Below are 23,139 nucleotides of genomic sequence, written 5' to 3'. Positions count from 1 at the left end.
AATCACCCCGTGACTCTTTCGAGCCCCGCGTTGGTGGGTGTCACGGGCGGCTGCGCACTTCGCCTCCATTGGCGTGGCTGAGGCGGCAGAGCTGGGCTTAGGTCCTGCGGCCTGCGGGACGGACTTGCTCCAGAGTCTGCAGAGCCCACGCCCCCGAGGCCACGAGAGACGGGAAATGCGTGCGCCCGGTATGCTGACGGCTCTGCGCGGTGCTCCCTGATTCTGAGGAACTGCCGTCCAAGGTGGGTGTGCGCCGGACCTTCCACTGCTCTCACTGGTGTCCAGCTGCATCTCCAGCCCCCATTCAGCCCGGTATCCCGTGGGGTGCGACAGCTGCGTGGGCAACAGGGGCCAAGGACGCCCCCTCTCCACCACTGGGGGAGCTGAGGGAGGGCAGCCCCCGGGGGCTGGGGCTCGGGGTGGGCTGCGTCCAAGCTGGTCCTCTCTCTCTGGGACGCTTCGGGGATTCTCGGGGACTCTGGTGGCAGCACCCTGGCATGGGTGGGTGGTCCTTCCTTCCCAGGTGCCCCTCAGCCCTGGGTTCTTGCTGTGAACTCTGCAGACTCTGATGGGATCCACCGCCACCCATCCCAGAGCTGGCCTCTGTCCAGCAGACGTTCCTGCTTACCCTTTGGTGGTCCCGGGAGGCTTGTGTGCTGTCAGTGGGGTGCACGTGCTGCAGCCGACGTGGTCAAGGCTCGCTCAGTCCATGTCAGTCTGGAAGGCTGCCTTGGGCTTATGACCAGGGAGGTTTCCTCTCTTTCCCTGGGGGGAGGAGAGGGAAGGCACCACAGAACTCCGGACAGCCCCAATGAGTCTGCAGCAGGGGAGGGGTTCCTCCACATGCCCCCTCTGTCTCCCTTTATCCCAGGCACCACCTCAGCTGCTGGAGGCACTGGGCCAGTGGGACACGGGGGGCAGGGGGTTGTGTTTGGATCCAGGAGTCACCAAGGGCTTTGTCCGTGTCCAGTGCCAGTCTGTGGTTGCTGCGCCTAGCATCTTCACTTACCATGCCAGGATCCCACTGACTCTTGACCCAACTGCACTCTGTGTGTTCTAGAAACATTGTAACGGTTTCTCCTGAGCAGTGTTCTGCACTGGGACCAAGGGCAGCCCTGGCATTGGGCCTCTGCAGGGAATGTTAGGTTCCTTTTCCAGGGTGGGCTCCAGGCGGGCTGGCTCTCCTGAGCTCTGGAAGCACAGAGGGACGGAGTCTCTTCTGGCCTCGTGGCTGGTCGGCGGGTCAATAGGCTCCTTAGTGGTTTGGCAGCCAAGATCTGAGACCATGGGATTAAGAGATACTGTTGAATCGAGAATTTTTACTTCTGACTCTTCCTTCCCTTTGGCTTTGGATGCCTGTGTCACTGGCAAGAAGGACACTGGTTTAGTCTTCAACCCTGTCCTGCCCTCGGCCAATGCAGCCCTGAAGGGCCCGAGATTTTCCTCACTGTAGCCCACCGGATTCAAGCAGGGCTTTGAGATGCTGTGGGTGAGGAACTGAGGTGGTCTTGCCAGCCTCTGCCTGCCTCCCGTTGCATGGTTCCTCCTAACCAAAGGAACTTAGTAAGTGCTTACTGTGTGTAAGTCCTGCTTTAGGAGCTCAGACGAGACATGGGGGAGAGGACCTGGCGTCAGGTGTGGGCAGTCCACAGACCTGTGGCTTAAAAGACAGCACTTCATGTTCTTGCAGTTCTGGAGGCTGGACATCAGAGGTCAGGGGCCAGCGAGGTCCATGCAGATGGCCGCCTTCTTGCTGGGGCCCCAAGTGGCCATTCCTGCCGTGTGTGGTGGGTAGAGGGAGTGGGGAGAGGGAGCTCCCCGGAGTCCCTTCTCACGAGGACACCAGCCATAGTGGCTCAGGGCTCCACCCTCATGACCTCTGTTAATCTGAGTCACCTCCTCCAGTCGCTCAGGGGGATTTGGGTTTCAACATATGAGTCTGGGGGTAAGGGGGGACAGAAGTCAGCCCTTGGCAGGTACCTGAGACAGACCAGTGTGAATTTTGATGAAGGGGTACTGTGAGGCCTCAGAGCTCAGGGGAGAGCAGAGAAGGCTTCCAGGAGGAGGTGATCCAGAGCTGAGCTCTGAAGGAAGAGTGGCATGTGTGCAAATGTGCGTGTGTGTGTGTGTGAGAGAGAAGGGGGGTGTTAACAATCTGCTGTTTTCCAATTCGTGTGTTTTCTTAAGTCATTCCCTGAACGTTCCCCGCGGTTTGCTCTACACAGAACTTGGAGACACTGATGTGGGGCCCGGGGATGATCCGGAAGCTCACATGTGCAGTTTCCCAAATTACAGGCCGTAATGTTTGCTCTAACCTCATCAGCCAACTGCTAGACACTCCCAGTATTTGATTACAGCTGCTGGCCCCTAAAACAATCAATTGCAAGTGGGTCCCCGGGCCACCAAGTAGGCCACGTCTGGCTTAGGTCAGGTAAACATTGAATTACTGCTGGAGTGGGCCTGCGGAGTAGTGATGGGTTAATACCTACAGTAGTAGGAAGTTGGCTCGGATTGCATTTTAAGTCGCTTTGCATCTATCTCTCCCGGGGCGGTTTCTCCTCTCCCAGTCGGACCTTTACTTTGTTCCTCCCCTCCTCCTTCCAACATTCCCAGTTGAAGCGCACAGGGCTTCTGACCTACCTGTGGGTCCGGGTGTGGTGGCTGGGCCTGAGCTCTTCAGGGGCCTCCTCCAGGCCGATGGGGTGGGCGGTGGCCAGGCCAGCTGAGGTCGGGCTCCCCACAGTCACCCGTCTACTCACTGCCTCCTGGGAGCCCTCTGTCTCCACCCACATTCTAGCTTCCAGATGTGGGTGGCCCCACTCCGGCGCAGGGGTGTGTGCAGACTGGTGTGAGGAGCCTCACATGCATTCGTTACCCGAAAAGAGTCCAGAACATCCCAGGCTCAGGGCCAACTTCTCAGGGCTCTTGCTCAGGCAAGGGAGGACACGGTGGCCAGGGGCTTGGGAAACTGTTTCTCATACTTAGGGTTTCCTTGTTTTTGAAGTTTTGGACTTAAATGCCTGGGCTTGGGACCAGAATGTGCTGGGGACCTTTGGGTGGAGAGGCCGGGCTCACCGGGATGGGCAGGAGCCTTTGGAGTCGCCCCGCGGTTAAACCGCTCGCTCCCCTGGCTGTGGCACGCGCCGCAATTTAGAAAGACTGCTGTCCAGCCGTTTCACTCTAAATAGTAAAACAATAAGTAAGCCTCGAAGAGGCAGCGATCATTTGCTGAGCAAGAATATTCTGAATCGTTCTGATGTGCGAGGCTCTGGGCCAGCCAGGGTGGGAGTCAGAGATGAACAACAGGCAGGACCCAAGGCCTGCGTTGTCTGGAAAGTCACATGTGGGAAATAGTCATATTTATTTCTCCCCCCGTGAAAATGGGCGTAGAGTGAGAAATACTCCAATAAATGGCAAAAATGATGCTTCTGTCTTAGTTATCTCTGTAATTCAGCACGTCGTTAGGACACACTGAAGTATTATGGGCTTTCTAAGTGTGATTATCTGCTATTGTTATAAACGGATAGCTTCGTGGCATAGGAGAAACCGTGTTTTTGTTTTTGTTTCCCATGATGGCTGTTAGCAACATAGTAAATGTCTTGGTCGTTCAGACCCGTGGCCTACCCAGCGTGGGCCCTGGACACGCACCCATGCTGCAGGGACCTCGGAGGGCGGATTAATCATCGCTGAGCAGGTGGACTGGGGGTCTCCCAGCAGGCTGGCAGTGGAGCCAGGAATGCGAGCCTGATTTCCTCTCCCTGAGGGCTTCCCTGTGATGTCACTTGCCTTCCTGCAGATAGGTGGGGGCTGTAACGGTGGCCACCTCCCAGGGGTTCTCTGGCTTAGACGAGGTCACATGTGGAAAAGCAGTCACAGCGGTGTCTGGGCCAGCATGCGAGCTCCGCGGCTGCGAGCCATCCGTACCTCCTGTGCATCTCATTCTCCACGAATCCACTTCAGCCTGCCTTGGGCAGGTGCTTTCCCTCACATCTTGGGTTTTAGACTTTGTGCATTCACGAGCAACTCTGTCCTCTCTTAAATTTCCCTTGGACACATTCATGGTTGGGGGGTACTCGGATAAGCTGGTACTTTCTTGCAGACTTTACTATGCAGCTGTTCTTGACCCCGTGGAGGATCTGTCTGCCCCATGTGTCCTCATCTGTCCCTGTGCTAGGTCTGTCCCCTGGGGCCTAAGGTTCCAGCCCCCGGAGGAAGGGTTGTGGGGCATTGGCAGTCAGCTGCCCACAGCTGGCGTGGCAGGTCCCTTTCTGAGGGTGTGGGGAATGTGGTTGGTGGCGCTACCAGGGTTTCCCAACACACGGGGTGATGGGTCCCGAGGCCTGAGTGAAGAAATGACAGCTCCCAGTGAACACGGTTCCTGAGCCAGACCTGTTCACGCTGAGACCAGGGAGCAGTTGTCGTGGGGAACCCGTCATGTTGGGAAAGTCACGGTCCCGAGCACAGTCCATGGGGTTTCACTCTCCTGACCATGGATAAGTCATTAAAGCCAATACCAAGGCTGAACTGTGATGAAGCAATTGCTGATTTCTGGGAGAAAATGAATGAACTCTGCACACACTACACCAGCAGAGCCGTGGTCTTGCCATGCTTCTGACCTTGCACATAAGAACCGAGAGTTTGAAACCTGTCCTCACCCTGTACTTTTAGGAGAATACCTTAGCACAAGTGTCCAGCTCTGCCTTGGGATACCCCTCTGCGAAGAGTTATCACAGTATTGGGAAGAGCATTCCCATGAGAATCACCAAGGACTCACTGTGCACCAGGCACCGTCACCGGCTTTCCCTGGGACCTCGAGCTGGGATTCCATCCCGCGGGGTTTGGGACGCAGTTTGACGGGAGGTAATTCTGTCTCCTGCCGCAGTGATGGGGAAGTTCTGTGTTGAGTGCAGGCAGCACCGTGGGGTCCAGGAGTAGAAACACGGGTGGAGGGCAGGGGACAAAGGCAGCGCTGTCCCTGGGCAAAGTGTGAGGCTTGGTGCTGCTTGGGGGGGCCTCACTCTGGCCTGAACTGCGAGTGTGTTTTGGAGACATGTAGGTAAGAGACACGAAGCATTGCCAGGATGGTGAGCATGACGATGGTGACATGGTGGCCATAGGCCAGCGTGTAGTGGTTGGCTGCTTTATGCATGGTTTACGTGCTTTCCACATATTAATTCGTTTAACCCTGTGACTCAGGTACTGTGTTCATCTCCATTTTCAGACCTCAAACTGCAGTATTGGGATACAGGCGGGCTAGGGTGGTGGGGCTGGGGTCCCATCCTGGCCCGTGGCCCCACGGCCTCCCTGCTGGGGCACTCAGCCCCAGAGCCTTTGAGGGACTTGCCAGCCTGAGGGCGGTTAAGCCCAAAACCCCAGAGGAAGGAAATGACGAACCAGAAGCATAATACCCTGAACACTGTTTCCTTCCCAAGAACTCTTCGGGAAGCCCTCGGCGAGCCCTTGCGGGACCCTGGAACGAGCAGCATGTTTGAGCCATGCTTTGTAGCATATCTGTCCTCAGGTGTTGGACGCTGTCTGAGACACAGCGGTTGCCGTGACTGGGATTGGCGTCCCGAGGGCAGACACTAGGGGTGCCGCTGACCCCGGCCCATGCACCGGGTGGAACCACGCGGAGGCGCGCAGCCCAGCTCAGCCCTGGGCCCGAGGCTGGGAAGAGCTGCTCTGGAAAATGGTCTGGCTGTGTTGGACACCGGTGGCTGGGGCGGAGGGGACAGGAAGCCAAAAAGATGCCATGAAGCAAGGGAGGAGCGGTAGTCGGAGTTCTCGTGACGAGCGTCCGTATGTGGAATGGAAAGTCGGGGAGAAGAGTTCCTATTAGGAAGATGGTGAATTTGGTCCCAAGACATCTGTGTTCTGACAGGTAGAACAGCCCAGCAGGTGTATGAGAATGAGGACAAAGGGACAGGTGGGGAGACACATTGGTGCTGTGAAGGCAGATTTCTAGTCCTCTTCTGGGAAGCAGTAATTGTGATCAGTGTTTGTGGCCCAGAGAGAAGACTAAAGACCGGGAATTCACCAATGGCTCCCTGGGCCGAGGTGGGACTCAGGGAGAGCCTGGAGCCCATCTCCAAATCCCAGCTGCACAGCTCATGACCTGTGAGCTCATTGCTCAGGGGACCCTGGCATTCTTGGGGGGCTTGACGGGAACCCCGCTCCCTGCCCAGGGTTCCCTGGATTTTTGGGGGGATTGATGGGAACCCCGCTCACTGCTCTGGGGGGCTGGGGAGGTTGGTCTTGGCTGGGGGCTAGCAGCCCCCCACTGGTGGATGCAGCCACAGCTCTGCTATTTTTAAGCGTCTGCCTCGCTCCGGTGGAGGCTGCCGGCGCCTGATGCTGAATCACGATCCAGCTTGCTAAGTGCGGCGGAGCCCATGGCCTGCCAAGTACCGGACAGGCATCTGGCTCTGCGTGGCGGGTTCCGGAGGTAGCCGGGGTTGGGGAGGGCGACACGACCCTGTGACGGGGGCCAGGCAGGCCCAGTGCGGCTGTGGTTCTTGTACGCACCCCTGGGTGTATAGACTGACAGCAGCATCTCTGCGAGTTACCGGATTGTGGCTGGCTGTGAGATGAGGACTGTGTGCATCAAACCCGGGTATCTTTGCCATCAGTGCTGCTTTCATTCCTTCTCCTAGAGCAGAAGGCACCGACGCGCGGCCATCAGAAGGCTGCCTTGCGCACGGGAGTCAGATGGAGGAGGTTGCGCGTCTTTGTCTGGGGTCCTTCTGCATTTCTGAGACAGGAAATTTAAGCAAGTCTCCTGCAGGGGAGTCTCTCCCAAGGTAGGCCTGCCTCACTTGTGCTCTCCCTCCCCGAGCACCTGTAGGTCACAGCCGGCCTTGTGTACCTCCTGTGGGGAGGTCTTCCTGCTAGAGCCCCTGGAGGGCTCACCTCCTGGGAGAGCAGGGCCATCGTTAGGCCTGCGCGTGAGTGAGGGTTTGAAGGAGTAAGCTTCCCAGTCCCGTGCTCACCTCCAGAAGGCCTTCTCTGCACCCGTGTGCCTTCTTGCCTCTTCCCCAATGCAAGGGTGATGCAGATCATGGAGCCAGCCAGCACCCTGGCTGGCTCCATACCATGAGGGGTGGCTTTCCCCCGTCGGCTGAAGTGACCCCTTGGAGGCTCCCAGAAGTTTCTAGAGCCTGAGCTGTCCATTGCAGAGGCAGGGTGGAGTTCCTAGTACTGGGCTGTCATGGCAAGGGGAGCAATGGACAGCATAGGCTGCCTGGCTTCTTGTACCTTCTTCCTTGTGGGATGCATGATATTGTGGTGCAGACAAGCATGTCACAGCCCCGGTTGAGACCATGGAGTCCTCCTTAAGGAGCATGATTAGTGCAGGAGGCTTGTGGGCCATCGCCCGGGGCAGGTGTGCCCTGGGCGAGGGTCATGGCGGCGGGCCTTAGGGGCTGTGAGGTTTGGCCCACACATTTCTTGGCCCATGGATGTGCCGCTCTCAGGCTTATGAAGCTCCTGGCATCCCAGAACGGCAAGAGTCACGGGGTGTGAGGACAGGTTCCTCCACAGCGGTCCTCCTCGGCCAGCCCGGGACAGAACCGAGTCTCTCTCCTCACTCCCAGCTCCCTCTTTGACCCGCCGCAGTGTGCTTCCAGCCCCCATGGCTCCGAAATTCTCCTGGGAGGTGTTGCCCTGGGAGGATGTGGGAGTGCCAACCCACGGACACTGTGGAGTCATCTGTTCTCAGTGCCCTTGAGCTCTTTGTGGCCCTTGATGGCTCTTTCTAGAGACTCCCCTCCTGTGGGCACCAGGCATCACTCACCAGTTGTTCCTCCTTCTGCTCCGTCTGTCTGCCCGCATCAGCCAGTGCAGCCAGGTGTCAGTTTCCACCCAGACCTGGGGGTCCTCCTTCCCCATGGAGTTCTCCCTGCACCTGCTCATGGTCTGTGCCTATGGGACCTCGTCTCACCATCCCAAGTCTCCCTGGCCAGACCTCCGGAGTGTGTGACTTTGGGGTCAACCCTATGTAGACCCTCCTGAGATGACCCAAGGCATCTCTGTAGTGTGTGGATACCGAGCACCCTGTTCTCAGCTTGTGATGAGATGCAGCATCCCAGCATGGATCCCAGGGAGTCCCCCCTCCACAAAGGCACACGCTGTTCCTCCTGCCCGACCGAGGACAGATCTCATCCCCTCCTGTAGCACTTGACTGCCCTGCGGTCTTTTTGGATGTGAAGAATGTGCCAGAAGTGACACTGTGTTGTTCAGGGCTGACCCCTGAGGGTCCATCCCATGCTCCCACTTCCCTGCAATCCTGCCCCCATGCTGCTGGGGGGAGGGGCCACCTGCAAAGAGAGGCCCTCGGGGAGGACAGACAGCAGGCTCTGCCTGCTGGATGTCTGCCCAGCGTGTAGGAGAGCTCCCGACCCCTGCCGGCCAGCAGAGGGCCGCTGTGCATGTGTCCCTGCACCGTCAATCCACACTCACGGGAGATGACCTGAGCCTTTGGTTCCTAGCCCCCAGATGCTGGAGCCGCATTGGGCGACTGGAACTGGGAGCCACAGCAGGTTTTACAGGGAAGGTGTGCTGCCTTTGACATGGGTTTGTGATAAGTCTATGTACCTGATCTGGCAGGTTGACTGTGTGTCCTGAGGTGAGAGGCAGGGGAAGGGGTGCTGTGAGGGGAGACTGAAGGGGTCGTTGGGGAGCCCCCCTCTGCTGGGGACACAGGCATCACCTAGATCCCGGTCTTCCACTCCCAGGCGGCAGTCTACTGGGGGGTGAGCCGTATTTCCCAACCTTGCCGCAGGCCTGCTGTCCCGCCTCTCTGCACACATTTCTGCACCCGTTGCTGGTGTAGGGTTCAGGCAATGCCCTGCACCCCATCCTCCCGTGGTGGATGTCCAGGTCACCCAGACGGTGGAGATAGAGCCCTGTGGGCACAGGTGGAGGCCAGCACGCTGCCTGGGGACCCTGCAGCCACACCCTAGGGATCCCAGGAAACCCGGGCAGACATTTGCTGGCTGCAGCGGGCCCGCAGTCCCACTCACCTAGAGTGGGGCCCTTAACTCCGTCTTATGGAGGGAGGGGCATCAGACACTTGGGGACCAGCTATGGCACCATCCCGGAGGCACTGAGTTTTTCCACTCCTGGCTTGGCTTCTCTTTCTACCGTGAAAACGCAGTATCTCAGACGGGACTTCCCCTCCCTGAATGCTGGGCCCTGTGGTGGGAGAGTGGCCGTACTGTGGTTGCCTCGGGTGACAGTGATGGTACCACAGGCTCTGGAATGGGGCTTGCTTGTTAGTGCAGCAGAGGCGGGTCGGGCCCCCTGGCCAGAGGGCCAGGACGCAGGGCAGGATGCAGGTCCGGCCGAGACGGAGGGAGCTAGCTGTAAGGCAGAAGGAGGATGGAAGGTGGAATGAGGAGGGCTTGGTGGCCAAAAGTCTGTGGGGCTGGGAGGGAGCTGTCCGGGGAACCCCGGGAGCCCCTGCATTAGGTTGTGTCCCACCTCGTGGCCAGCCGGCCATCAGGGAGGGCTGAGTAAAGGAGTCCCAGAGAAGCCAGAGGAGTCTGCGTAGAGGGCAGCTGGTTGGGGGGGTCCTCAAGGCGGCCTGGCTTGGGTGATCCCCCAGCAGAGTGCGCTGGAGTCCCGAGGGCCCAGCTCTGAGCTGGTTCAGCGCCGTGTGCTTAGGAACTCACTCATTCATGGTTCCTTCAGCCAGCTACCATGTTGTGAGGACCTGCTCTCTGCTGGGCCCGTTTCTCTGCATGGGGCACAGAGGCATGGACAAGACAGATTGTAGCCAGCCCTCAGGAGTTGGAAGTCCAGTACACAGGTGACCCTGGCCTCCTGCCCACACCCTGCGTCCGCAGGGGAGGTGGTCTCTCCAATCCTCTCTGCCAGGACGTCTGATGGCACCTTCCTGGCACCACACGCCGCTTTACCTGGTGGCTACGTGCCACGTTTGGCCGGTGGCTTGAACCTCTGTCCCCATTCCCACAAGCTCCTCTCTGTGTCAGCCTTTCTCATCCGTCCTGTGTGGACATGGACCCTCATGTGAGGATGGAGGTGTTCTTAGAGGAAATCCTCCATGTGAGGGATGGGGAGGTCCTGGCCCTTGGAAGCTCTGCTTCTGACACTGGGGCCCCTGGTGTCCTAGCACAGGTGTGACCTTCACAGCCCCAGCAGGGACGGTTCTATCTGCTGCCCCACATCCAGTTCCAAAAATAACATCTGTTAGACTCTCACGGACTTCATCTCTAACTTCTGTCCCCACAGCTCCTTCACGCTCACATTGACAGCATCTCCGTTCCCCAGCGTGGTTGGAAAAATGAGTCAGAGTCTACCACGTCTCCTTCTCAGGGCTGGTAAGTGCTGCAAAGCATACATCCTGTTTTCCTTTTTGTTGTTGAAGAATGTGTGCCAAATTTCCACAAGAGAGGATTCTTGTTATTAGTGAGGAGCTTTTATTAGGAGGGCTTTTTCCTCACTAGCAGAGTGGGAACCAGTAAGAGTGTTTCTGGGGTTGGGCGAAGGCTGGTCAGACGGAGGTCAGGAGGTCTAGTGGACACTTGTCGTTGGAGGTTGTTGCTGGCCGATCAGCACGAGGGGTTTGCCTTCAACCCATCTCAGAGCCATGCTGAGGGGCACAGGCATCTTGGAGCCAAGAACACTGAGCCTCGGACCCGTGGCCAGCTTGGTCACCCTCGCTACACCCCGTCCTCTGCTTCGGGACGTCCAGGTGGGAGGGTGACATCTTCTGGCCTGTCGTAGATCCTTCCTCACACGCTTCCCGCCAGCCCTTCCCAGCCTCCGGCTAACAGCCCCAGCCAGGTGGCCCTTTCCTGAACCCCCCGAGGGCATCTTTCCTCCGGGAGGCCCCGTAGAGCAGCACTGGTGGATGTTTTTATGGGTCATGTTCTGAACGTCACACCCGAGTTAAATCTGTGCTGATTCAATTAGAACACGCAAGCTGAGGGACTTCTTCACGTTCCATGACTGGGTCCTGGGTGAGCGGCTTCTCTCTCTGGACACAGGTGTCCTCACTGCCGTGCTGCTAGCGAACGGCCGGGCCCTCCCTGCTCAGCCTATGTGCCAAGCGGTCTTGCGGCTGGATGGCAGAACTGGAAGCCCATGGCCCTGCACACACGGGAAACTGAGGGCCGGGCGGCGGGGGTGGCACACTGCTCAGAGCCACACAGATAGGCTTCTGTCTGGGGTGGGGGGTGGTCAGGCCAAGGCCCGAGGGGCTTTAGAAGCTGCACCTGAGGAGCTGGCCGGGGCTTGGGCCAGGTGGGGTCCCGGCCTCCAGAAGATGCCACGTCCTGCTGCCCCCAAGCTGGGAATGTGTGACATCCCCTTGCAGGAGGGGCTTCGCCGATGTGACTGGTTCAAGGTTCTCACTGGGGGTGGGGTGATCCTGGATTGTTGGGCCACACACCAGCTCCGTGTGAGGAGCTTCCTACGTGGGGGCAGGTGGGTCTGCCTCAGATGAGGTGAGACAAGGGAAGCAGAGGCATGTGTGTGCACACGTGTATATGTTGCTGTGTGTGGGCTTGTGTGTGGAAGAGACAGACCGGGAGCGAGGGAAGCAGGTAGAGGATTGCAGGCGCTGCTGGAGGTGGAGGAGGGCCCAAGGGGCAAGGGCACAGTTGTGTCTGGACTCCTCGGAGACAAGAGAACACACTTGCCTGGGGAGCACGGCCCCGAATTTAGACCTCGTGACTCCAGAGCTACAAGAGAGCGTGTGGTGACTTTTCCCGGTGGCCGCGGGAAACCCGTTAGAGGCATGAGAGCCTGCCTCTAGTTCAAGAGGGAGACGGGCTGTGAGCAGTGCGTCTCGGTGCTGACCGTGACCTCAGGGTGACGTGGATGGCAGTGGACTGGAAGCCACCATCCACTCTGAGTGTTCAGAAATAGCTTTCCACCGTGCGGTCCCAGTTTCCGTCTCCTGGAATGAAGAGCAGACATCAGACTTAAACTAATTCCTTCGCTGGCGGACCATCACGGGCTGGCCTCACGAGGTTCTCCGCCACGTGGACAGTTTCCATGAGACCGGGGGAATGGTTCTTGTGGGCTGCCCACTCCTGGACGCCCCCAGAGCCTTTGTGTGCTGGTCACCCACTGGCCTCCAGCGCTGGAGGCTCGCCCCAGCCCGTACATGTCCTACACTCCAGGGTGCCTGGTGGGGGTGGGGGTGCATCAGCTGTGCTCAGGGAGCGGTTGCCCCATGGTTTGACCAGGGGATGTGACTGGCCACCAAGGACCTACTTCCCTGAGAAAGGAGGGTCCTCCATTGGGCAAAGACTGTCAGTGATCTTTGCTCATCCAGGTGCTAAGGTCCTGCATCTCAGAGAGCAGCTTGGAAGGATCTAGGGCAGGTGGCGCACCCACCGCATGAGCTTCTACAGTGGCCTAATGGCACGTGTTTCTGCAGTTCAGGACTAGGGACCGTGCACCTGCTGCAGGCCATGCCTGGGGCTTGACAAAGCCACCGGCCTCAGGGAACTCCTTGTTTTGAGAAAAAGCTGATCTTTGCATGGTTTGGGCTGCAGGCCCAGCTCAGACGGGTGTGGAGGATCACAGGCAAGGGAGCGTCGCCATGGATGCGGGAAGGGAGCATCGCCATGGACGCGGGGGTCTCTCAGAGGAGCTGTGTCTCCCACTCGTGCAGGAGAACCAAGGAGGGGCTAGACACTGTGACATTCCAGTGGCTTTGGGGCCATGAGCTGGGGTGCTCCTTTGGGTCTTTCTTGCTGTGTGGACTGAGAATCCCTGGGGATGAGAACTCTGTCTTTTGCTCTTTCTTGCCCCTTGGTCCTGAGGGGATGACCAGCAGGCCGGCAGGACCAGCACCAAGAACGTAGTCTTCCTCTCCGTCCTGCTTCCCCAGGGCTGGGCCCAGGTCCTCATGTCCAGGGCAGGAGCTTGCCCTGGCCTGGGGCTCCCCGGTCGGTCCTGGGGATGGCGTGCATGGTGCTGGGGGAGAGGCCTGGCAGCATCTGATTCCTTCGTCCCTCCCTCCGTGCTCGAGGGCTGCATCCCGACCACAAGCCTGGGAAGCTGTTCAGATGGTTTGGATGTGGAGACCGAGGCTTCCTTGGAAGGAAGGGCCGCATCCTCGACCCAGTGAGGCCATGTTCTCTCTGACCTCTGCGCCATCTCGCCCGGACCTGAGCATGCTCCCAGGATCCAGGAGGTGTCCATGGCCCGGTCACTCTGTCTGATCCTTGATGAGCTTCTGCTTTGAGGGCTGCAGAAGGTTCTGGCCAAGAAGAGGACATCCCCATCAGAAGGACAGCTGCCCCCGGTCTCCCACCTCCTGGGCCTTCCTGGTTGTCTGTCCTTTCTGCTGCCGGAGGAGCTCAGAGCCAGCAAGGCATCAGCTGCTGGGGCGCTGGCTCAGGTCCCAAGAAGGTGGTGTCTCTATGAAGTACGGGACTGTCCTGGCACCTGTCGCATGCAGGGCAAATTCTAGGTCCCTTGTCCAGGCGGTGAAGATGCCTTTCTTCCAGGGCTGGGCTCTTCTGGATATCCCTCTTCCCTGCATCCTGCGTGACGCATGGAGGGCTGGTCAGGCGCTCTGGTGCTGTGCAGTTTGGGACCAAACTCGCGTGCGCTGTTCTCGGCCAGAGCCAACCCCTTCTCCTCCATGTAGGGCCAGCCCGTCTCAGGACCGCGTTGCACAGCGCTTTGCTCGACCCAATGCAAACACGTCTTGTTCCAGTGGTTTGCCTTGCGGCCCATTCCTCACTGGTCAGAACCTTCTCTGAGGATGGCGAGCATGTCACATCAGATTCTCGCATGCTCCGTCCTGGCACAGGAACGCTCACGGTATCCCTGGGAAGAATGGGTAGCACTCGGCGCCTGCTGGAGGGTTTGAGAGCACGTCTGTGAGGAGCTGCCCTGTCCCAGATAAGCTCAGGACCAGAAGGGGGGCCAGAGGTGCGGGGGATGGGGAGCCTCGGACATTGCTGGCGGTGGCCTGGTGAGGAGCTCCCGACTTAGCAGAGTCACAAGGACTTGTGAGTCCCTGGCTCTGGTCCACACCAGACCTTGAGAAAGCTTTTCTCAGTTGGTCAAGTCCCTGCTGATAGAGTCCACAGCGTGGAAAAGATCAAAGTCTGGTGGAGAAGGTGAGCACCAAGAGTGGTACACGTCATGACAGAGGGGAGTGCAGGCCCCTGGGCACAGGCCACGGAGCTGAGGACTGTCATTTGACATAGAGAGGGTGAGAATCTTCAGGGCGACTCCTGAGTAATCAGAGAGGGCTTCCTGGTGGAGGTGACCCTAGCACAGTCTCAAGGACTTCATCATCAGTGGCAGTCGTGCAAAGGGAAGAGTGGGTCGTGCACAGTACTGACAGAGGCCGCTGGCATGAAGTCCCCGTCCCGTGTGGTGCAGCATGGTGTGTGGAGAACTCGCACATCGTGCTGCAGTTGGAGCCCGACATGCTTGCTGGAGGGCGGTTCGGAGGGGTTGCTGAAGCACCAGAGGAACATGTTGGGCAGGAGTCAGGGAACATTTAGGGACACATCCACCTACAGAAATCTCGAGGCCTGGTGAGAGCTGACGCCCCTCCCATGCTCCTCACTGAGCAAGCAGGTGGGACCCACCCGGGCCCTGGAGGACAGGCCTCATGTGAGGCTCCCTTCTGTCTTTGGGCCATCCTGAGATCCTGGGGCGCAGAAGGGCAGGTTGGAAAAGGCATGAAACAGGTCAGGCCAGGGAGGCTAGCCCTGTGATTCCTGGGTCCAGCCAGCAAGGTTGCCTTGGGATGTCTACCCTCCCGACTGCTAGAGAGCAGTGTTTGTGGTCCTGGTCCTTGGGCAGGGTCCTGCTTGGTGCCCCACGTCCACCTGCTGTTCCCTTGGGCTCCCAGTCTCATGGACACCAGCATGCACCTGCTCCATCCTCCAGCCAGGCAGCCAGAGCCGACTCAGGGTCTGCTCCACAGCAGGTGTCAGGCCAAGAGGGAGCGTGAGCTCCTGTGCTCCTGCATGGGGATCCGGGCATGGGCGTGTGGGTGGGTCATGAAGGAAATCGTTCTCGGACATGCCCAGTGCCACGCTGGGAGCCCTGTGCCCTCTTCATGCTGTCTTGGACGTCAGCATTCATCGGCAGTGTAACTGTCGCCCTAGGTGGAGCTCCTTTTTGCAGTACACAACCGGAACAACCACACAGGGTGGCCCTGATGAGGTGCTTGGCCTTGGCAAACTGTCTGACCTCTCGAAGCCTCTCTCTCTTTTGTAAGATGGGAGTAGTAAGAACACGCCCTCAGAGTGCTATCGTGACTCCTGTGGGCTCTGGAATAAGCCACTAGTAAGCAGGCGTGGTATCATCGTGGCCACCCTTGTCCTGTTCAGAAAGGTGGGCCAGGCTCGCATGGCCTGAAGTCACACAGCAGCAAAGGGCAGAGTTGCATGGGCTCAGACCTCCAGAGTCTGAGGGACTTCGTGCTTCTTCCCCTCAGTTTCTAGGCAGAGGACAGGTGAGGGGGAAAGGGCCACCCTGGAGCTCCGCGGGGAGGGGCTGGCACCGCCATGGATTGGACCACAGTCACAGGAAAGGAAAATGAAGTGACATTCCCCAAGCGTGGTCTCTCTTTTTCCAATTCAGCTTTGTCTGTCAACAGCCAGTATCGTCATCCCAGGCCGGGGGGACCCTGGTCTTTAGGAACCTCTGTCACCACGACAGAAATCTCAGCCCTGGCAGAGACACTGCTCCAAATCACACTGCACACTCCCACCCCCATCCTGGGCGTGTGACTCTTATTTGAAGAGTTGATTGGGAGGCTTTGCAGCCCCGTGAAGAGATGTTTTGTCCCGCATCCCATTAAGGGTTTACTCAGCTGGCTGGAACAGCAGGAACAGCCACGGGGCAGCCAACCCCTTGACGGGCAGATGGCTCCCGTCACATCGCAGCTTCACAAAGCACCTGCAGTCACCGTGCAGCTGGTGCCACTGTCCAGGGCGATCCGGGTCCCTGTCTGTGTACCGCCTGCATGGCCTGCCCACCCCAGGGCCTTTGCTAACCATCTGCCGGCTCCAGTGCTCCACCCGGCACCCCTGCCTGCATCCCAAGCCCACTGCACTCAGGAGCACCAGGTTCTGAAGTCCTGGCCCCTCCACCTAGTAGGCTATTCTCCACCAGGGCAGCGGTGTCTCCCAACCTGGGCCAGAGTGAGCCAGGGTCGTTCCGCATGACAGGGAGCCAAGCCGGGGCGAATGCAGTGGAAGGACACCATTCAAATCTTACAGAGCCCAGGACAGTCTCTCAGCAGGGAGTGTCAGCAGTGTGGTGGCTGGGAAACACATGCTGTGTGGCGGGGTGGACACAGAGTGCATGAGGGGCAGACCCCATAGACCAGAGTGTAGAGCTGGGGAGACCCCCCAGACTAGAGCACGAGAGCTGGGGAGACCCCACAGATGAGAGTGCGTTAGCAGGAGACCCCCACAGACCAGGGTTCGTGAGCAGGGGACCCCACAGTCCAGAGCGCCCAAGGCAGGGAGGTGCTGCAGACCAGGGTGCGTGAGGGGGAGACCCCACAGACCAGAGCGCATGAGCCACGGAAATTCCGCAGACCAGAGTGCAGAGTCGGGGAGACCTCGCGGACCAGAGCTTATGAGCCGGAGACCTTACAGACTCGATCATGTGAGCAGTGGACCCACTAGACCAGGGCTCATGAGCAGAGGACTCTGCAGATCAGTACGGGTGAGCCAGGGTCCCTACAGACCAGAGATCGGGAGCCCAGGATACCCCGCACACCAGAGTGCATGAGCGGGAGACCTCACAGACAAAAGCACGAGACTGGGTGAACCTGCAGACCACAGTGCATGAGAAGGGGAATCCCTCAGACCAGAGCGTGTGAGCCCGGAGACCCCGGAGACCAGAGCGCTTGAGCTGGGGACCCCGCAGACGGACTGTTACAGCAGGTGCCTTCCACGCACATGCTGTGTCCCACGTGGGCCCTCCCTGCTGTCCATGGGTCCATTTTTCTACACCCTTAAGTCCACAGCAACCCAAGGGGCAAACGGTTGTTTTTACCAACTACCCCCCCCATTTCACGGGGAGGCTGGGACTCAGCCCCTCAGTACCCACGAGACTCTAACAAGCTGCCCGCTGCCCCTTAAGTGTCCGTGGGGCATCCGGAATCAGTGTCCGGGGGGGCCGTATGTCCATGCGCGAGGCGAGGCCACAGCAGCCACTCAGGCCAGGCTCTGAGGCAGGGTCTGTCTGGCCCTGCACAGCCGCTGTGGCCCCAGTGTCCGTGGTTATGGCTGCGTCCCTCCATCTGTCTCTGTGTCCGTGTGTCCTGTCCTGTGTGTGTGTATCTGGAAAGGACGCTTGTGTCTGGGTTGGGGGATGATCCAGGACCGTCTCATGTTGAGATCCTTCATTTATTTACATTAGGCAAGACCCGTTAAAGGTATCCGCCACAGGTTGCAGAGTCGCGAACGCAGACGTGCCTCTCTAGCAGCCACTGTTCAGCCCCTTCCGGACCGCGATGTCTGACGCAGTGAGTGCGGTCCTAAGAGTAAAAGCGCCACCACTCACGGGGAACGAGAAATCTTAGAGGAGGCACTTGTGCACGTGAGAGGGGCTGGATGACCCACGGGAAACACTGCGGGCTTGGCTGGCCGCGGCCCGTGGGAGTACCCTGCACTCCAGGCACGGGGGAGTATAGGCTGTCCGTGGCTGGGGGCTAAGTGTGCAAGGTTACAGGCCCGGCACGAGGTGTGCTGACCTTCCCACCCCTTCGGCAGGGCGCAGCCCTGGGACTGGCTCAGCGGGCGGGTAGAGTGCACCTGACATTCAGTTAGGGCTGGGATGAGTCTGGCAAGAGCACGTTCACATACACTGCTGGTCACCACAGCACATGGCAGAGAGAGAGGAGGAGGAGGACCCGGCTGCCCGAGGCAGGTTCCTGAAGGCACGTGCCCCGCAGAAGGGGCCTACAGGCTGAGGGACATAGAGGCTATGGGGAGCCATACGTTCAGGGGGAGGGACCGCCTGGGAGGAGGCAGGGTGGGGGCAGGGAAGGGCTCAGAAAGGGGAGAAGGAGGAGCAGGTAGGAGGAAGTGGTACCAGGGGCGCTGGGAGCAGAAAGCATGGCAGGAGTGAGCTGAGCGCATGGCCGGGGCTGGGTACGCAGGTGGGGGCGCAAGGTCTGGTCAGCGGGCAGGTTGGTGGCTTTGCGGATAGTCTCCGGCTGTGCTCGCCATCGGGCGTGGCCCAGGGGAAGGACCTTCATGGATGGAACGTGATTTAGGAGGTGTCTGCTCCCTTGGGGAGTGGCAGGATCCAGGAGACCCTGGGCTCTCCACTCTCCAGCAGGTGCAGGCATGAACATAGAGCAGAGGGAACTGGGCGGCCAGAGGGATGGTATGCGCAGCGCCCCAAGGGAACAGAAAAGAGGAGCCTGACTCGCAGGGGGCAGAGCTGGGCGTCGAACCCAGGGAGACCTGAACCCAAAGCGCCCATCTGCACCCCACACTGCGCCGCCTCCTGGTCATGGAAGGCTGCAGGTGGGAGAGTGTGTTGGTGGGGCCGGCCACCTGTGCGGATGCACAGTTCTGCTGGAGGTGGGGTGTCGGTGCCCTGACGGGCCTGCCCCCTTCAGACCCACAGAAGCATAAATGAGCTCAGCTCGCTTTGACGCTGGTCTCGGCTCCCAAAGACCCGTCAGCTCAGGGGAAACTGAGGCAGCGTGACCCTTTGTCCTGCCGTCACAAGGCAGGCTTCCCCGGAGTATGCTCTGGCTGGTGGGGCAGGCAGCGGTCCCCACCTCCTTGGTCGAGCGCCAGAGACCCAGGGAGGCCAGGGCAAGGCTGACTTAGAGTCCTCAGATGCTCTGAGGGCCCCAGGCAGGGCGTGCCCTTCCCGCCCCCCCCATCCTGTTTCTTCGCCCCAGGGAGTGTTTCCCAGCCCATTATCACATGAGTGCTTGGCTGGGTCACCCTTTGTCAGGGCAAACATCAGGCATGTGCTAATGGTACCCTTAACCATGGCCAGTTGGGTCTTAATGTCTGTTCAATGACACCTGCTATGAAGGCTCCCATAACGGAGCTCTTAATGGCAGACGAGGGGCTGTTAGACCTCGGACACTTAGCCCACAGCCATGGACAGATCCCGGAGGGCAGCCTGCCCCTCCAGAGGGCCGAGGGGAGGGGCTTGGGGGAGACACCTAGAGCCCCCCTTGTTCTGCTGGGCCCCTGAGAGTGGGAGACACAGAAGTGGCTCTGGGGGGATGTGGCCAACACCAGAGCCCATCCCGGTTTCCTGTACAGACCACTGACCTGCGCTCAGAATGAACACCAAGCACTCTGTTTCCCGTGTGGGGTTGGGGATAAGAAATACCAGGGACGGGGAGCGGGAGACGGGTCCCTCCGTGCCGGGTCCCTCCCAGCAGCAAGCAGGTCCCTCCCTGCCCTCCTGCCCCAGCCTCAACCTCCACACTCGGGTGCGGGGCAGAGACGGCTTGCGAGGGTGCGTGGGGACGTCACCGGCCGGCACATCCGTTCTCAGACGCTCTCTTTGTCCTCACGCCTCCCCGCTTGTGGTACCGAGGCGCGTCCAGGCAGCTGGTGCCCGCTTGCTCCTGGGGCACCTGTCCCCCTCGGGAGGAGGGGTCTCTAGGTATGGGGATTGTTGGTCACACACGAGTAACTGGAAGCCTTCCACGATGAACAGAATGTTCCCTGTGCTTGACAGGTGTGTGGTGGGACCAGAGGCCGAAGCGGTTAGCACAGCCGGCCTGCTGGGCTCTCTCAGACGGGAGCACACCCGGGAGTTTGCCAGTGGCCAGGGAGGTATGACGCTCCATGAGGACGGGACGGTGTGTGGAACAAGGGGTCACAGGAGGGCACCCACGTCCCATGGACGACAGGACAGGGAGCTCCCGAACGCCCTCTGAGGGGGCGCACAAAACTGCGGCTGAACACCCAGCATCTTCCTCGAATACAATTAATTCTTTCCATCAGCAGGGAAGTTAAAACATTTTTATATTGAAGTTAACAAGAATATATCACAGTAAAAAAGCAAACATTGCATGGTTCTTTTTTTTTTTCTTAGGATTGAATTTTTGAATGTGAGGTATGTTTTGTGTCTCCCCAGGCCTTGCTGAAATGTCCGTGGCAGTGTCGGCACTCGGGCCCGAAGGACGGGAACGTCAAGGGGCTACTGATGGTGAGGGGTCCCTCCGGGAGGTTCTCATCTGGGAGTGAGCTGGGAGCAGACCCCCATTGGAAATAAGTGAGGCGGATGATTCGTGCAGGACGGAAGCCAGGGCTCCGGCTTGGATCCTCCTGGAACGGCCAATGTAGAAGCCCCGTGGAGGGCAGGACAGCTGGGAGGAGCAGAGGGGTCCGCCTTGAAAGACCTCTGAGGCTCAGAGCCCGTGGCACTGGCTGGGACTGCAGACCCCGTGAAGCATCTGGCGTCCTCACCCGCTCACCACGCCACCGTCCTGGGTGCTCACGGCATCAGTAACCACACAGTGCGGCCCCAAGGAGTACTTCCTGCACACCTTGCAGTCTGTGGGCTCACACTGTCCAGAGCACGTTCGCCCGTGAGACAGCTGCTGAAGCAAGAGCTGTCTGGAACTAAGTAGAACACGGCTGACAGGTGCCCAGGAGCACGTCCGGAGCCCAAGGCCCCTCCAGCCCGTCACTGTCCCCTTGGTCCCACGTGGTCAGAGGTTCCATTCAGGTGTTTCTGGAGAGAAGGCAAATGAGCAGCGTCTCTCACGAAACTTTGTCCTTTTACTCAGAAAGGAATGCGCTCACCAAAATTTCTATCTGTGCTCACGGACAGGAACTGGGGCGTGTGGCCCACGTGGCCGCAGGGAGCCTGAGAAGGTGAGCCGTCATCAGGAAGCATGGCCGCCCCAACAAGCTCAGGGTCCTCTCAGGGAACAAGGGGGTATGGTGGACATGTGTTGGCTGACATGGCTGTCCCCACCGTCCTGGGATGTGATGACCATTTTCATTTTCATAATTTGACGGAGGAGGAGATTAAGGGACAGGCAAGCCAGGTCATTTCTTTCCTGAAGACTACCTAATAGACGGGGAACCGTATCTCTGTGAGACCATAGGCAACCTGAGAGCAGGACTGTGTGTTTGTCCTTTGCCCTGTGTAGCTGTGACCCCATCACCAGACAGAATGTCACTTGGATCGATGCCTGATCGAATGCCTCGTTGATGGCCCAGTAAAGTCCCGTGCATGTCTCAGGCTTCCCCGTCCTCCCTCTCAGAGGAAAGAGTTCCAGAAGCCTCCCCACGCCGGCATGCAGTTCCTCTGGGCCCAGGCAGCGTGGGTGTGCCGGGAGGACCAGTTTCGGCCGACTGCCATCCCAGCCACGTGCAGCTGAGCTCACCAGGACCAAACAAGGCCCGAAGTGTCTCAAGGAGTGTTTTTAACAAGTTGTAAATAATATCTCACCAAGTCCCATCGCTGCCTAGAATTGATGCAGCTGGTGAGAAGTAGTCATGATCCCGTGAATCGTTTGTCCATTTACAAGAACATTTCATTCACCTCCTTCCAGAAGGATGCACAGAACACGCTTTAAAAGAAGGCGTAACTGGTACTGACATATGGGAAGGCTGTGTTGCATTCCAGTTCCTCACTGGCTCATGCGGTGTGTGCAGAAGAAGGGATACTCGTAATTACTGGGGATTTTTTAAAAAATAGAGATAATTTGTCTTTAAGAAGAAACACGGGCATCTGCAGAATGATGACTTTGTCTCCCCGTGGTCTGCTCTTGGGTCAGAAACTTGGCCGGTACCCTGCCATGTGATTGCTGGCTTCTGGCCCTGCTCTCTCACTCTCGAAGAAAGGGCGTATGTCTCAGCCTCCTGCAGAACCACCCCGCTCTTGCCTCTTGTCGCCCCTGCTAAGGCTGAGCATGGATCTCCGTATGTTGGCACGTGAACTAAGCAATAAGCCTCTGGAAGAAAGTCAGAATCTCTCTCATGGGGAAGTCTTTCCTGCTACAGCGAGCATCCCTATGACAGTTGGGCTTAAGGAGGAAGGGGGGGAGCTTGGATGACCAGGGTTGCACCAGCCCGCAAACAGAGCAGCCACGCCATGGAACAAAGCATCCGACCCTCCGTGACTTGAGACAAAGGCTATTTCTTCTCATGACCAGGGCTCTGCGGGTTCACCTCGCTACAGCTGATCTGGGCTACCCTCATTCTGGGGCGGGCGAGCGGGGCATTCTTTAGGCTCCTGAATAGACTTGGGTCTTTTCCTCAGCTTTCTGCAGAGGCCATATCTGAAGTGACGCCTCTGCCTGGTGCATAAACTTCTTGGGGGATCCCAGGAATGAAAGCTTGCCCAACTCCAGGGCACAAGGACGTGGCAAGCCTCTGGAGGCATTGCATCAAGAATAGCTCATTAGCCCAGACAGGTCACATGGTCCACCCATGTGGACCACCATGGTGCACCTCCCTCCCAAGGGCAGGGAGGGAGCAGGGCCTGGCCTTGGGGCTCTGGGGATGGGGGAGGGGCTGTGGTGCCTGGGAAAGGGCTTTAGGGTGGGGTGGAGGGGCTGTGGTGCCTGGGCAAGGGCTGGGGGGAAGGGCTGTGGGGTGGGGGGAGGGGCTGAGGGCCTGGGAAGGGCATGGGGCCAGGGGTGGGGCTTTGGTGCCTGGGAAGGGCTCTGGGGATGGGGGAGGGGCTGTGGTGCCTGGGAAAAGGGATGTGGGGTGGGGGGGAGGGGCTGTGGTGCCTGGGCAAGGGCTGGGGGGAGGGGCTGTGGGGTGGGGGGATGGGGCTGGGGGTCTTGGGAGGGGCATGGGGCTGGGGGAAGGCTGAGAAGTAAGATCTAGAATGAGGCAGTGAATCCTCCAAACTGGAGATTCAGTCTGTCCCAGAGGAAACCATGGGGTCGTTGGGTGGGGTAGGGGGAGCAGAGAAATGCAGGAGAAGCAGAGGGTACACACGGAGTGGGCAACAGGTGGAATGTGCATGGGGAGGGAAAGGGCAAATGTCTCCCAGATCCCCCAAGTCCGGGTTTCTGCCCCAGAAAGGTGAGAGCCACAGGTGTAGGTGGGGCGTTCCTGAGGGACACATTCCACATGTTGCCAAGATCCTCCGAGACGGAAAAGGTCCCAGCAGCACCTGCCTTCCCCTGCAGAGAAGCTGTGACCCCTAGTTTCCCCACAG

General features: G+C 59.0%; 1 long non-coding RNA gene across 1 annotated transcript; it reads left to right on the top strand.

Moving 5' to 3' along the window:
• Positions 1-19: 19 nt before the first annotated feature.
• LOC309849709 lies at positions 20-20,210 on the top strand. Its single transcript, XR_014303856.1, has 4 exons — positions 20-242; positions 10,252-10,340; positions 19,687-19,784; positions 20,089-20,210. It is a non-coding gene; the product is annotated as an uncharacterized lncRNA (long non-coding RNA).
• The last annotated feature ends 2,929 nt before the right edge of the window (positions 20,211-23,139 follow it).

This window comes from Mustela nivalis, assembly GCF_964662115.1.
Source record: "Mustela nivalis genome assembly, chromosome: 16".
Taxonomy (NCBI): domain Eukaryota; kingdom Metazoa; phylum Chordata; class Mammalia; order Carnivora; family Mustelidae; genus Mustela; species Mustela nivalis.
Note: the sequence above shows the minus strand (reverse complement) of the source record. Positions and strands in the feature narration are given on the sequence as shown.